This window comes from Petaurus breviceps, unplaced genomic scaffold (assembly GCF_028583685.1).
Source record: "Petaurus breviceps papuanus isolate PSGF00001 unplaced genomic scaffold, PetGlider_PUasm1.0 90822, whole genome shotgun sequence".
Lineage (NCBI taxonomy): Eukaryota > Metazoa > Chordata > Mammalia > Diprotodontia > Petauridae > Petaurus > Petaurus breviceps.
In genome coordinates, this window is record NW_027187351.1 from 5,026,494 (window position 1) to 5,041,186 (window position 14,693).

Below are 14,693 nucleotides of genomic sequence, written 5' to 3' on the forward strand. Positions count from 1 at the left end.
CGGTGCATACAGAGGGTACCGTAATGTAGCGTGTAGCGCAGGGGATCACCTTCACTACAGTAGCAATCTCAATAGGGCTTATTTTCGGGGGAGGGCTTATTTTAGAGGAATCTTACACAGTAAGGGGAGGGCTTATTTTCGGGATAGGTCTTATTATCGGGGAAACACACTAGTAGGTGTTTAATGAATAAATTCATGTCCAATGAATAAATGCACAGGGTCTATTCAGGTTCACCAAAGTAAAAGATTGAGACATTTCAGTAACTTTATGTCTGCTTGTATGTGACTTTGAGCTATGTTGGTGTTGTTTAGTCATTTCCTACTCTTTGTTACCCCAGTTGAGGTTTTCTTGCCAAAGATAGCAGATTGGTTTGCCATTTCCTTCTCCAGCTCATTTTACAGATGAGAAAACTGAGGCAGAGTTAAATGACTTGTCCAGGGTCACACAGCCAAATTTGAACTCAGGTTTTCCAGACTCCATGCCTGGAAATCTATACTCTGTACCACCTAACAGCCCCACTTTGAGCCATACCTCAGTGTTAATTTGTATATCACATAGGGTACAGAACAGATAATCCACATTTCTATTATCAGGCATCCTGTAGTGTAGTTAAAAGTATTTCCTTTTAAAAACTTGTTCTTTCCACCCTAATTTTATTAGGACAGTGTTTTTGATGGCTTCTTTCAGCTTAATAAAAACTAAGGGCAAAATCATGGATTTAGAGCAAAAGGGGTCTTACAAGTCACCTGATCCAACCTCTCAGTTTGCAGAGGAAAGCAGTGAGACCCATAAAGGTTAACTGACTTGTCCAAAGTCACACAGATAGTGAGTGGCAGGCAGAGCCAGGATCCAAACCAAGATGTTCCAATTCCAAAGGCATCATTCTTTCCTCTGAGTGATGACACCTTCCAGAGTTTCAAATGCATTGTTATACTCACTTATTTGTAACTTTTCTAATTGTTCTTTTTTTTTTCCAAGAAGCTGTTCTTTGAACTAAAACAAAAACAGAAATACAAAATGGTATTAGTAAATGTCATGGGCAATTCAGGAGAGTATGTGTGTGTATGTGTATGTGTGTGTCTTTATATAAGCATATATTAATATGCAGAAATATTCTATTTACATGTGTTACACATTTTGCTGCTGCAATTCTCAAAACCTGTTCACTCTCCTGCAGAAGGGTTTCATTGTAACTAACACAATATGCAAGTAAAGCTTGTGAGTTCCATACAGGGAAATTACAGATCTTGAAGTAAGGATTATTCATTGTCACAATGGCAGTATAAGTCTTTTTGTAGGACTGCTACTACTTCATTTATAAGTTTACTGTCTTGTGAAATACCCTTTATTAATTACTCATTAAATACCTGGCAGAGACACTGAAAGCCTGGGCCAGGACTAAGGTGAGCAAATCCACAGGTGAACACAAGGGGACAATATTACTTTTTTTATAAATGTACCTATTACATAATGTCAGAAAATTCTGCCCTCTATAACATGTAGAGACTGTTTTTTTGAGAAGAAAAGTAAAAAACAACCAAACCATGTTTTAAGTAGTAAAATTTAGTAATTGTATTATACTGAAGGCTCAAAGCCTCAGCTTCACAGGGAGCCTGATTTTCTTTCCCTTTTTTTTAGTCTAAAATTTTAAAAATTAAGTAACACTTTTCTCTCACTCCTCCCTCTTCCCTCCACTGAAAAACAAACAAGAAAAAAGGAAAAGAAAATCCTTATAACAAATATTCATAGTCAAGCAAAACAAATCCCTACTTTTTTTTTAAAGAGCATTATGGTCTATTTATTTAAGAGATCTTTGATTTTAAACAAAGCCAGTGAAAATGCTCACAAAAGCATCAACATATATTCATACTTTCCCAGAATGAATGGGATTAAAGTCCTTCCCACAGACCACAAATACCTTTTCTAGGCCCTAGAATGAAAAGCTTTGGGAGCTAAGGAAAAGTAATGTTAAGTTAAGGAAAATTAAAGGCTAAATTTTGATTCATTCCTTGCACACAGGAAGCTCCCTAAATACTTAATTAAATATTAAACTCCAAATGCTCAAATGAGGGCCTTCAGCAACTCATTAACTTCCCTGGCCTTAGTTTTCTCAACTATAAGAAGAGAGGACTGAATTAAATGATTCTCTGAGGTGCCTTACAGCTCCAGACCGATCATCAAATATGTCTAAAACTATAAGAAAATAGCAATTACAAAGTAAGAGTGTACTGAAAAAAAAAACATCAATTTGCGCAAGTCAACTTTTGGAGGAGGCAGCTCTTGGCTAAAAGGAGGGATTGGGTGTAACAACTAGATAAGTTTAGGCCATGGTCTGTTCTAAGATGTCCAAGAAGCTTGAGAACAATGAAATCTCCTTGGAAAGTTCCCCCACCCCAAATTAGACAAACCTCCACTCCAGCTGCAGCTAAGAGCCATCTGATGGATTCCATTCTGCCCCTTGCATTAAAGTGGTGGAGGACTGGTTTATTTGCCATTGTGGTGTTTTGAATTTTCTGAAAAAGACTAAAAATGTATATATACATATATGAAGTGACCCTTAAATGAGACTGTATTTCATGTTCCCAGTATAATCCCGTGCGTACAATTGGCAATAGATTAAATATTTGAAATCTTGATCTGATTTGTACAGTGAGGCATTTATAGAAGATTGGTTCATTATAAGCAACTGTTAGGCAGGGGTCTGTAAGAGATATACCATGTGCAATGCTGGTGGAAAGACAGTCACATATATGAAATAGAAAATTATCCAAGAAGAACATCTTATTAACTGTAAAGATTCTGATAGAAAAGGAAGACCACTGAATTTGGAGGTAGAAAGACTAGATATAAACCACTGTCCCTGAATATCTGTGTGGACTTGGGTAGGTAGGTCACTTTGGGCCTCCATTTACTTCATCTATAAAATGAGGAAGCTGGGGGGGGGGGAGCCAAGCCAAGATGGCCGAGTAGAAGCATGACCTTGCCGCAGCTCCGGCTTCCACCCTCCCCAATCTATGTAAAAATGGGACTCTAAACAAACTTTGGAGCTGCAGAACCCACAAAATGACACAGAGAAACTAACCTCCTGCTGAGGACAGCCTGGCAGGCCGGCAGGAATCCAGAGCTGAGCCCAGCCCCACGCTGAGGCTTTAGCCCCAGGGCGGGCCTGACCAGCCACCGGCCAGAAGGACTCCAGGTCAGTAGCAGCTGTGGCCGTTTACAGATTTATCAACACATAGACACAAAGGACAAAGTGAGAGGTCAGTACAGTCTGGACTTTGGGACCAGTAACTGGGAGTGCGTGGCTTTTACCCCCAGAGCAAAAGCTGCTGAGCCGCCGGCACAGCCAGCCAGCACCACATGGCTGCTTCAGCTCTTGGCCTGCAGAGTGTAGGGGGACCAAACACCAGTCTGAGGGGTAATTGCTCTTGCTTTAAGCTTCTTGGATCTGAATTGCAGTCTAGGGTGGAGGTCCTGGGGTGTGTGTCCAGCTTGCCAGAGTGTGTGGAGACCTCAGACAGGACACCCATCTAATACCTCCGGCAGCGTTTGGGACGAAAGCTCCCCTGTCTGGTGGCAGAGTCCTACTGTGGCAAAAAGCCCAAAAGTCAAGTATTGAGTGGCAAAATGAGCAGGCAAAGGAAACAAAGCAGGCAGAAGATTACAACATTACATTTCTATTTTGGGGACAAAAAGGAGCAAAGCATGGAACAGGCAGAAAACAGTGAAGTCAGAACTCCTGCACCAAAAGCTTCAAAGGAAAATACAAGCTGGTTACAGGCCATAGAGGACCTTAAGAAAGATTTTGAAAACCAAATAAGAGAAGTGGAGGAAAAATTGGGAAGATAAATGAGAACAATGCAAGAAAATTATGAAATGAGAGTCAACAGCCTGACTGAGGAAAATAATACCTTAAAAAACAGACTGACTCAAATGGCTAAGGAGGCCCAAAAAGGCAATGAGGAGAAGAATGCCTTAAAGAGCCGAATTTGCCAGATGGAAAAAGAATCTCAAAAGCTCAATGAGGAGAATCATTGCTTCAGAATTAGATTGGAACAAATGGAATCTAATGACTTTATGAGAAATCAAGATGCTGTTAAACAGATCCAAACAAATGAAAGAATAGAAGGCAATGTGAAATATCTCATGGGAAAAACCACTGACCTGGAAAATAGATCCAGGAGAGATAATTTAAAAATTAATGGACTGCCTGAAAGCCATGACCAAAGTAAGAACCTAGAAATCATCCTCCAGGAAGTTCTCAAAGAAAACTGCCCTGATGTTTTAGTACTAGAGGGCAAAATAGAGGTTGAAAGAATCCACCAATCACCTCCTGAAAAAGATCCCAAAAAGAAAACTCCTAGGAATATTATAGCCAGGTTCCGGAATTCCCAGATTAAGGAGATAATATTACAAGCAACCAGGAAGAAACAATTTGAATATTGTGGAAACACAATCAGGATAACCCAGGATCTGGCAGCTTCTATACTGAGGGATCGAAGGGCTTGAAATATGATATTCTGGAGGGCAAAGGAGCTGGGATTAAAACCAAGAGTCACCTACCCAGCAAAACTGAGTATCATATTTCAGGGAAAAATGTGGTCATTCAGTGGAATAGAGGACTTTCAAGCATTCTTGCTGAAAAAACCAGAGCTGAATAGAAAATTTGACATTCAGATACAAGAAGCAAGAGAAGCATGAGAAGGTAAACAGGGAAAAGGAATCATAAGGAACTTATCAAAGTTGAACTATTTACATCCCTACATGGAAAAAACAATAATTGTAACTTATGAAACTTTTCTCAGTAGTTGAAGTGATTAGAAATATATATATATTTGTCTATATATGAGGATATATGGGCATATGAATACAAATGTGAATGTGTGTATATATGTTTACAGGTATACATAGAGGGCACAGGTCCAATTTAACAGGAAGGAATGATACTTAAAAGGTGAAATTAAGAGGTGAGAGGAATATAATGAGAGGAGATGGGGAGAGACAGATTGGGGTAAACTATCTCATACAGAAGAGGCAAGGGAAAATGGTTACAATGGAGGGGAAGAATAGGAAGGCAAAAGGGAATGGGTCAACCTTATTCCCATTGAATTTGGCTTGAGGAGGGAATGAAGTACACACTAAATTGGGTATCTCACCCTCCAGGAGAACGGGGGGAAGGGGATGAGAGGGGGCATGATAGAAGGGAGGGTAGGCTGGGGGGGAGGGAGGTTGGAAGCACTCACTTTTGAAAATAGAGGGGATCAAAGTGGAGAGTAGAGCGGGTGGGAGGTGGGATGGGAGGGAGGGAAGTGTAGTCAGTCTTTTACAATGTATCTACTATGTTATTGTTTTGCATTAGCCACACATGTACAACCTATACTGAACTGCGTATCTTCCCAGTATGGGTGGGTGACGGGGAAGTAGGGGAATGAATCTGGAATTGAAAGTTTTGAAATCAAATATTCAAATATGTATATATATATGTATATGTGTGTGTGTTTATATATATTTACATATATATATATATACTATTATTAATACTATCTTACATGTAATTGGGAAATGGGATGTGCAGACACTGAGGCATAGAGATCCACTGGAAAAGTGGAAAGGGGTATGGGGGAAAATGTGGGAGAGAGCAGATTGGAGGAGGGGATATCCCCTGGGACTGCTATTTTGGGGCACTGGGTGGGGGAGAAATGGGGAGAAAATTTGTAACTCAAAATCTGGTGGAAACGGATGATGTAAATCAGAAGTTAATAAAGCATTAAAAAAAACTAAAGGAAAAAAATGAGGAAGCTGGGTTAGGGGATATCTGGCATCCTTTTCAGTCTTAAATTCATGATCTTAATCCTGCTATTTTCTCCATTTAACAACAACAAAAAAATGCTCTATTTAAGATAACAACAAAAACCAGAAAATATTTGCTTATAGTGTGTTCCTCTATTATCTGGGGTTCTTAACTTCATTGCTTCCTGATGAAATCTCTTTTTAAAGTATGGTTCTGGGTGTACGTTAAAACAAACAAACAAACAAAAACCCTTAATAAAGATCATAGGTATTCAGTTTATCTAAGGAGAGGAGTAAGAAGAAGAGGACAAGGTTAATGATAGAAGAATAGCAGAAAGGCATATACTGGGAAAAAGAGAAGGGCAAGAGGGGAAAGAGGATGGTGGGAAAGAACAGACTGGATGGGCTCTGAAAAGATTCAAGATCGAAGATTTTTAGAGCTAGAAAGGACTTAGCACAATGCCTTTTCCCCACAGATGAGGAAATTGTTTGAGGCATCCTGCCCATGACCATACTTTATGGTGTTGAGTTCACCAAATAATGACTAAGTACCTTGTCAATGCAAAGAACCCTCTGAGGCAGTTAGAAAAGAAAGTTGATGGAGTGGAAAGAGATAGGCAAAAAGAATCAAAAAGACCCTAGTTCAAATCCAGCCTCAGATAACAGCTAAGTGTTTCTGGGCAAGTCATTCAAACTATGATTTAGTTTCCTAGGCTGATAAGAACCTACCAACCAGTATTGTTGTGAGGACCAAATGAGATAATAATTGTAAAGTCTCTGGCACATAGTAAGCACTATATAAATGTTAGCTATTATTATTATCCTGGTCACAAGTAATTTACATCCTAGTGAGAATGAGATATGCCCCCTTTCCATCATTATTCAAAAACCCAGGAAATTTATTTCCCACAAACTCTAACCCCAAATCAAGGCTGACAAATAACTGCCCCATTTCATTTTCCACAATTCTTAATTCAGGCAATTACTCTCCTCTCTTTCCCTATTACTCCCTCTTCCCCATTTAGGATTATTAAATCTCTGATGGGGGTTTTATGATTCCATAACTTAAAATTAACAGTGCAGAGAGAGTCAAACAAGAGAATCCCCATTATTCCATCAATTACAATTACAATTACAAATTACAATCACTCCTTCCCCAAGTGCACTCTTTTCCCTAATTCAGAACACTTAGGCAATGATCAGTTCAGAGTGACTCCATATCTATAGATGATAGATTATGGATTAATTAAGTTTCTGTGGACAACCCAGGACACTCAGCTACTATTTCTAACACTGTTGTTTCTATGGGGAAAAAAATCTTTTTTGGATTGAAATTATCTTTTTCTTAAAAGAGGGGTACAGTCTTGTCAGCAAAGTATTTGATTTTTAGAACACTAATTACAAACCAAAGATTTGTATCCACTTACAAAATACATTTCTTATGGAAATATGGCAGGGCAGAAAGTTAATTGGTTACTGGGGTTCAGTCTTCAACATTCCCCCCATCCCCCCTCAAAAAAAAGAAAAGAGGAAATTGTGGGAAGGAAAAGTGAAGAGAGTGTACAAAAAAAGAAAATCATATGCTCCTAGCACAAAAGTGGTTTTTAGCTATAGATGAAAGAATATCTTCAATAGTTCAAAAGATTGGCAAATCTTTACCCTCCACTCCCCACATTAGTAGACAGCACTCCATGAATTGTCCTGGCCCCTTATCTTTTTTTTTTTTTTAAAGCAATCGGGGTTAAGTAACCGGTGCTCTTACTTGCTGAGCCACCTGGCCGCCCCTAACTGGTTTGCTTTTTTGGAGGGCAATTGGGGTTAAGTGACTTGCCCAAAGTCACATGGCTAGGTGTGTGTGTGTGTGTGTGTGTGTGTGTGTGTGTGTGTGTGAAGTGTCTGAGACTGGATTTGAACTCAGGTCCTCCTGACTCCAGGGCTGGTGCTCTATTCACTGTGCCACCTAGCTGCCCACCTGGCCCCTTATCTTCCTCATGCCTCAGTCATCTGGTGGTCAGCTTTCTGGAGCTGAACCCTGGAGCTCTGATACATTAGTGCTTGGGCCAATCCTTCAGGGAGACTATAAGTTAATTTAGTTTTCACAGGCTGGTTTGGCCTAGCTTGATCAAATAACCACTATTTCTTAACACTTTCTATCAAGAGTTTTTGGATTAGAACCATTTTTACTCAAAAAAAAAAAAAAAAAAAAGGAGAGCCCACTCACACATTAACTGGTTATCTAAAAGTTCTGATTTTTTATAATGCACTTCTGTCATTTTTGTCTGGGAGAAAAGAGTTGATTTAAAATATTTAATCCATCATCTCATCAGGAGGAAAGATTAAGTTATTTCCAAGACCTTCTTAAAGACTATTTTGGCAACTTCGGGTTTGGAAAGACCTTTCTCAAATGAAATATTTACTCGTTTTCCAGGCAGTTCAGACAGGACTCCTTCCCAAAGAAAGGTCAGTCCATGTGTCCTGAGGCAGCCCCAACAAGACAAATTTCAGAGGTAGGCAGTGCTGTAACAGGACTTCAGATTTTTAAAATAGTTTACAGATACAGCCCTTTGAGCGCCTGTCATCACACCTATTTCATAGAGGCAGAGACCAAGACACCTTGGGATTAAGTGACTTGTCAAATGTCACAATAAAATTAGGATGCCTGTTTCCCCACACCTGGAATTGCGCCCTAAACTCAGAGAGAGGAGGTGGTGAAGGTGGAGTGAGGGCGAGGGGACTGCCTGCGCTGCAGACTCTCTGGAGACAGGGATGCGGGGACCCCATTACCAGGGAAAGCAGAGCGCAGGTAGGCAAGCGGCAGGGAGGGAAAGGCCTGGGAGTTCTGCACATTCTCACCGTCCGCTGCTGGGGAAGAGAGTCCCGAGGGCTGGGGTTCAAGAGGAGCAGCTTTTGGGCTAAAGCTAGCTGGAGCGAACAGGAAGGGAGCCCTAGTTATGCGAAGTAGGCGAGGACTTTGGACGAAACCTACCAATGGTGATTCTGCTGCTTTGCATGCCCAACCCAGCTGCAAGGTATCATGGGGAGGAGGAAAAAAAAATTTACCCAATGGCAAAGCAGTTCCACTGCTATTAAGTTTCTGAAGAGGGTGCAAAAAACTGTTTTTCAGGAAGCTATAGAGATATGCCCCTTAGGATTCTCGGATTTTTTTATTTTTTATTTTATTTTTTTCTTTACTATCGGTCAACCCACGGGTCAAGAAAGCCCAATTGTCGGCTTCATATAGGGAACGCCCCCAAGCAGTGGCTGCATGTGAGGGCGATCTGGCTGCGACATCTGTCACCCCATTGATCGCCAGGGTTGATTCGGCTGATCTGGCTGGCTAGGCGGGTGTCCCCTTCCTCCCTCACCGCTCCATGTGCGTCCCTCCCGAAGCTGCGCGCTCGGTCGAAGAGGACGACCTTCCCCGATAGAGGCGGTACCGTTCTTCGGTCAAGGGTATACGAGTAGCTGCGCTCCCCTGCTAGAACAAGCTCCCAAGGTCCATTTGTAGGAGAACGTAGGGTAGTCAAGCTTCCAAGACTCCAGACACATCCAAATGAGGCGCTGCACGTGGCAGTCTGCCTTCCTTTTTACACCGCGTATACACGCACGGAGGACCCCAAAACTAAGCAATACAGATGTCTTCTGACTTCCTTTGGCAAAATTCCCGGAAGCCTGCAATTTACAAATTCTTTTATGGAGGGATAAAAATGACATGGAGAAACGATTGTGTAATTTAAAAGAAACAATTCGATAAAGTCAAAATTTCTAACAAATTAACTTAGCCAGTCACTTCTCAGCGAGAAACCTACACAGACCTTGAAACTGTATCTGCAATCATGAGGTTTCTTTTCTTGAAAGACCAAAGTAAAAAAGAATAAACCAAATTCTATCATAGCTAACTTTCTCAATGAAAGCAACAAAACCTCAAAGCAGACGCTGATTTTGGCCACAAGGACGCAGATTTAAGCTTCTTTCAAAGCTACTTTCAATCTTTCAGTACTATTGTTAGGCTCTAAAAATTATGCTCATTAAATCAGAGGATTAAGGCTCTCTGTTCCTTATCCTATTTCCCTTTAGGAGTTTCTAGTTCTTCTCCCACTTGATATCTACACGTTGTATTTGAATTTCTTAAACTACGTCCGAGTCACTATGAGCAGGTTTGAAAGTCCCATTTTACAAGGGATGATCATGTTTTAGAGAGAATACCGAGGGTAGCAAATACAGCAAGTGTCAAAGCCAAAATATTAAAGAGAAGGTTGAAAGGACCAGGTGGTTTAGCTCAGAAAAGGAGATTGAGGGAGAGTATGATCATCATCAGCTTTATTTACTTGAAATAATGTCCTGAAAGGAAAGAAGCATGTCATCTGTGTAGTTCTGAAGAGTAAGTTCCTAACTAACTCTGGATTTCTTTTCTCTACATATATCATAGGAAGGCATTTACATGAGGATAAAAAAAATGAAAGAAAGTCCAAAAGTAATGTGAAAATACCTGTACCATCATCCTGTGTTTTGCTTCTGGAAGGACTTTGTTTATAAAATATTGTATACACATATATGTAAATATATAACATGTAAACAAATTTTATATCTATACATACATATATACACACACATAACACACCATATATACTATTTGTATATGTGTATATGGGAAAGGAAGGGAAGTGAAAGGAAGGAATCAATGAAACATTCATAGTTTCATATACAATCTTTATTTTTCTTTGCATATGAAAATGTTCATATTTGTCAAGTTCACAATTTTTTTAATAAATGAAAATGATAAAATGATAAGATTTTGTTTCAGGGAAAAACTTGAAGTTATCAAAAGAAATATAATATGCCAAATGTAGTGCAGTCAATGCCTCTTGTTGAATTTGTTTTTTGCAATCACAGAAAAATAATGATTTTGCAATAATGACTCTTCTTTTGTTGATTGCAAAAATGAATAAACAAATCTGCTAACTGGGTCTTATCCCTCTCTGCCACTTTTAATATGCATTGATCCGAGTCCAAAACTTGAAAGGCACTAATTTATCATTGGAGAGGAAAATTTTAAACACTTTACCTCTCTTACTGGTCCTTAGTCTAAAATGAAAGGTTTATGCTATACAATCTCCAAAGTCTCATCCAAGTCTAAGTCTATGGTCAGTATGACTTTGTGAAGGGCTCAGCATTTGGACAAATCTTTGTCATAGGAACAGAATTTTGAGAAATGGAGGTTGGAGGCTGGAGTATGTATGTGTAAGTGAAGAAGGGAATTATCCTTATTTTAAATCTTCTTTTGGCAAACCTAGCCCAGTTGCTTTAAATGATTACTTCTGTGGTATGGGGCAGGAAGAGGCTGAAGTGCATGAGAGAACTGGGCCTAGAGTCAGAAAGACCACAGTTCAAATTTGACCTCAGACATTTACTAACTGTGTGACCCTGGGCAAGTTACTTAACCCTTGCCTTCATAAAACCGGAGAAGGAAATGGCAAAATACTCCTGTATCCTTGCCAAGAAAATCTCATGGATAGTTGACCCATGGGGTCATGAATAGTCAGACATGATTATACACAACATACTACACTTTCAAAACTCACTGTCGTGTTCACCTCTTCTGGATTTTCCTTAAATATTAATATCTCTTTTCAAGTGTATCACTCAACGGTGGCTGGGTGGTGCAGTGAATAGAGCACTGGCCCTGGAGTCAGGAGTACCTGAGTTCAAATCCGTTCTCAGACACTTAACACAAAAACTGGCCATGTGACCTTGGGCAAGTGCCCAGATGCCCTCCCAAAAGCAAAAATAAAAAATAAATCAAGGTTGAACTGAGTTTGTAGTTCAAAGAATCTTAACTAATAGTTTGATATCAAGATGGACAAAGATTGCCAAAGCGCCTATCCTTGGGCCCAGGTTCAATATATATAGACAAACATATACATATTAATCATTTACTTGGATGAAGAACACAGTGGCCAATTTTAAAGTTTACAGATTCAATAAAGTTTGTAAGGATATTTAATGCCTTAAAGAATAAAATCAGGATTCAAAAATCTTCCCACAGGTTAGAACAGGACTAAAATTAATATGAAATATAAAAGGGACCAAGAGGAAGTCCTATACTGGGATTAAAATAAAAGTCAACTGCATGAGCAAAAGAGGGGAGAGATGTAACTAGACAGCCAATTCACAGAAAAAGACTCAAATGTTTTAGATGTTCTATTTTTGACTTGAGTCCATTGGTCACTGATAAAAAAGAAGGCTGTCTTGGGTTTTTAAAAGAAGTAGAGTACCCAGAGTGATGGAGGTGATAATCTTTGCCTTGGCCCAAAGCAGGAAGTCTTAACCTTTTTTATATCATGGATCCCTTTGGGCATGCAATGAAGCCTATGGACAGACCTCTTCTCAGAATAATATTTTTAAATGATGGAAGGAATTGCTAAATTTTCATTAAAGGCTAGTGAAAGTAAAGATACATTTTGTTCCCACATTCAAGCTTACAGATGTCTTAGAATCTGTCCATAAGACCCCAAGCTAAGAACCCCAGGGAGTGATGCACACACACACACACACACACACACACCACCCCAACCACCAGTAATTCACTAATTCATCTTCTCAGTAAATCCAGTTTTTCCAAATATTGGATTTTCTTAAAGCAGGGGTATGCCTGCATTTGCATTTAAAACTCTGTTTCTGGATATTTTTTGACATAGTAAAAGAGCTGACTCTGTGGCTATTACTGATAGTACATTGTGCTTTTTCCTTCAAAGTGATTAGCTGAGGTATAGTCACACATTAATACCATCAAACTCATCACTTTTTTTTAAGTGTCTTACATCATAAATATTGTTAAAATGAAAGCTAAAAATATGTGCAGCTATTCATTTCTACTTAAAAGTAAGTCATCATTTGCCTCTGCTACACAGATTTGGAAGACACAGTTTGTCCTTTACCCATTTGGCAAATACAAGAGCACTTTAAGTCTGCAGTTAAATGACAGAGTCATTCTAAATGCTAAATAACCATTGTTTTCTCTTCTATACCACAGGTCTGTCCTATATATACAGGTAACTCCACGGAGCTTTGCCAAGGAAAGCTGCTGGGCCTTCTGATGGACACAGAAAAAAAAAAGAGAACAAAGGGAAGACATTTCTGAACAGATCATACAAAAATTTTTATAGTCCTGTAATAAGAATTGGCCTTCTGGAAAACATGCAAATCCAGTATTTAGAATTGATAAGATTCAATGAATTCAACATAAATCAGAACCTGATAGAAATAAGGAATGTGTCAGGGTGGCTAGGTGGCGCAGTGAGCAAAGCGCCGGCCCAGGAGTCAGGAGGACTAGAGTTCCGTTCCGGCCTCAGACACTTCACACCCACAGAAAAAAAAACTAGCCGTGTAACCTTGGGCAAATTACTTAACCCCAAATGCCCTCCAAAAGGCAAAAAAAAAAAAAAGAAAGAAATAAGGTTATGTGTTATGTGTCTTACTTGTGATCTTCCAGGATCTCTGTTTACAATGTGAAAACAGCTCTCCCCACCAAATCAGTATATGCTCATCTTCATGTAAACTGGCTTTTTGTAATGATGTAGGATAGAAAATAAATATTCGCTAGCTAGCATACTGAAAAAGCCATTGCTGAAAACACATTTCACATTGCTTTAAGAAATCAACTGGTTACACAATATGATAAAATGAATAAATGCAGCTGCAAAGTGTGCTTGAATATATGAAGGTATAATTCCCTTTTTGAATTTTGCTGCTAGTTTGCCAGCTATAAAACATAACAGTCCAAAGACCAAACCCATATCCACCATGTGCTTTTTTTAAAAATTGTTTTTTTTTTTCACTCTCTTGGGTTCAGCAAAGGGCATGAGATTGCTTAATAGCTGACTACAAATTTTTGAGTCAGATTACTCTCAGTGCATAAGATACTCCCAGGTTTAAATTAGAGACCTTTGAAAGTCATTAGTCATTCTTTTATGCCATAACTTGATACAACAAAATAACAATTTATAACAGGGTCCCTTGAATTTGGGAGATCTGAAAAGGAATAGTTAGGTATTGAGTCTGAGTTCACTTATTATTAAAAGGTTGCTTCAGAAAATTTGAAAAAACTACTTTCTGTTAGAGGCAGCATGAGGCTGGCCTTAGAATCAGGAAAATCTGGATTTAAGGTCTGCCCCCTACTGACTATGAATTGCAGGTAAGTTGTTAGTCTGTCTCTATGAAGAAGTTTCTGCACTGAGGATTCCTCATGAGGAGGAAATTACAGGTATGGACCCAAATAACCATAAATATTTTTGTTTTCATTAGAAATAACTTTCCCTTTTGCCCTTAGGGAAACCTATTAAGGCAGTAGAAAAGTCCTACAGAGATGGGTCAAGAATAGGTCTTATCCTTTTATGTTTTCTGCCTATAAACCAGCTTTGTCATTTTTAATATTGCTGGAAACATTCCTCTCCCAGGAATAGCTTCTACCAGACAAATACAGTTTATCTTCCCTTTGCTTGAGAGAAATTAGTGGCTAAGTTAAAATGTGGCACATTATTCACACTAACATTACTATTAACTTGGTTTCCAAACAAATCAGAGAGAGTCCAAGTCCTTGCTCCTGATCAGACTGCCATGATGTATCTGGCAAGGACAGTGGGATTACATGCTGTCTGATCCTAACCAGACCCAGAGATGTGCAATGTATATAAAATTCCACTTGGAATTTTGAGGGGGGAAAACTCCCTGCCACAGTGAAACACCATTGGCTATGTCTTTTAGCACTTGTTGTGGGGCAGGAATATAAACTCAACTGTCTGTGTTAGCCTTTAGATTAAAGAGGCTTTTGCCCATCCAATCAATTTTGTGTGTGTGCACAATTATTTATAGGGCTACCTCTCCCCACAGGTTAATGTTTCAA

The 14,693-nt window shown here is 39.3% G+C and overlaps 1 long non-coding RNA gene and 1 pseudogene across 1 annotated transcript; both read right to left on the minus strand.

Moving 5' to 3' along the window:
* LOC138148059 (serine/threonine-protein kinase ICK-like) overlaps positions 1–14,693 on the minus strand; it is a 134,227-nt pseudogene that overhangs the window by 105,669 nt on the left and 13,865 nt on the right.
* LOC138147999 (uncharacterized) lies at positions 635–8,776 on the minus strand. Its single transcript, XR_011164957.1, has 3 exons — positions 8,645–8,776; positions 2,410–2,524; positions 635–994 (listed from the first exon to the last, which is right to left on the minus strand). It is a non-coding gene; the product is annotated as an uncharacterized lncRNA (long non-coding RNA).